We start from the raw sequence: 1,312 nt of genomic DNA, 5'->3' as shown, positions 1-1,312 counted from the left end.
ACGCCTTTGTTGATTTTACATGCACTCACATTTTCTATTCCTGTGTTCCTGTATGTCTAGTTTGTGTTAATAGTTTTGACAACATGAACTGTTTCTCCAGCCTGCAATGGACAGATGTCAGGCTGGTGGAACCTTAAACTTTCCGTATCTTTGGAGAACTGGATATTTCTCCCAAGGAGATGCAAAGACACAGAGTTACTTTCATAGGGAAAGCTTCTGTGTCTTGAGAAGGTGGAGACTGAGTTCATGGAACTATATTCAGAAGACTGGGAAGGCTGGTATTACCAGGTTTCTTTCTATGGTGAAGTTGGTGGTGGGGAAGAAGAGCAGGGAGTGAAAACAACATCTTCTGGAGGAGGAAGAACTTGAGGCAGAATGCTGTGGAATTCAGCAACAGCTCTTTTTATATTAACTTTTATCAGGAGTCAGTTTTATAAACAAGCCTGTTCCCTCTGTGTGTAGGGTCTTCTCATCAGCACTTCGAACAGTACAGGAAACAAAAAATTTCCTTCCTTCAACTTTATCAAGTTGACTATTTATCACAACAACAGAACAAATGGGGATAGGCCTTTTAAAAGTGATGTTGAGATTGGCAGTCATGCCAACTCCCCCAGCGATCCCTGCATTTATACCAAGAGTAGAATCAATCATGGTACAAATGGCACCTCCGTGTAGAAATCCAGGTGCTCCTTGTAGGTAAGGACCTCCTTGAAATATGCAAACTATTCTTTTCTCATCCTTGTTACAGAACATCACATATTCAAAACCCAGACCATCCTCAAAGCTTCTGGGGAAGATCCTGGCCTGTGATATTTGTTCTTTCATACGCTCCGAGTCATAAAAATGATCCCTGAAGTGCTGAAAAACTGTATGACGAAACTGCTTTGACGACCTACGATATGAAGGCAAACGCTCCCAGGAGCCATCTTCACATTTCTTCATGAACTGGTCAAAGAGGAGCCTAATGTCCTTGCTCCAGCTGGGTTTGGGGAGAGCAAGGTCTTCCCGACTGACTTCTTCCGAATAAAAGGACCGCGGGAGCCGCGCGGCTCCCCGTGGGCCGCCGCAAACGGCGAGCGTGCGCAGGCGCGCGGCGCAGCACCTCAGCATGGCTCCGAGCGGCAGGGGGTTCCGGATGACACCCCGAGAAGGGCTCGTGGGGGCTCCTCGCTTTCGCTGCAGAAAAGGCAAATTCACTCACCCCGGACGAACCGCTCGCCTACTGTCCCCCGGAGAGACTTCGTCAATATGGAGCCGGGCCGGGGCGGGGCCAGGCGGGGCGGCTGCGTCGGGCAGAGCCCTCCCGAGGGCG

At 49.2% G+C, this 1,312-nt stretch overlaps 1 pseudogene; it reads right to left on the bottom strand.

Annotated features, from left to right (window-relative positions):
* Positions 1–408: 408 nt before the first annotated feature.
* LOC102862003 lies at positions 409–1,110 on the bottom strand (annotated as a pseudogene).
* Between the last annotated feature and the right edge of the window lie 202 nt (positions 1,111–1,312).

The sequence above is a fragment of the Elephantulus edwardii genome, unplaced genomic scaffold, assembly GCF_000299155.1.
Source record: "Elephantulus edwardii isolate Elephantulus edwardi_28Jun2011 unplaced genomic scaffold, EleEdw1.0 scaffold00054, whole genome shotgun sequence".
Lineage (NCBI taxonomy): Eukaryota > Metazoa > Chordata > Mammalia > Macroscelidea > Macroscelididae > Elephantulus > Elephantulus edwardii.
The sequence above is the reverse complement of the archived record's forward strand: the minus strand, read 5'-3'. Positions and strand labels throughout refer to the sequence as shown.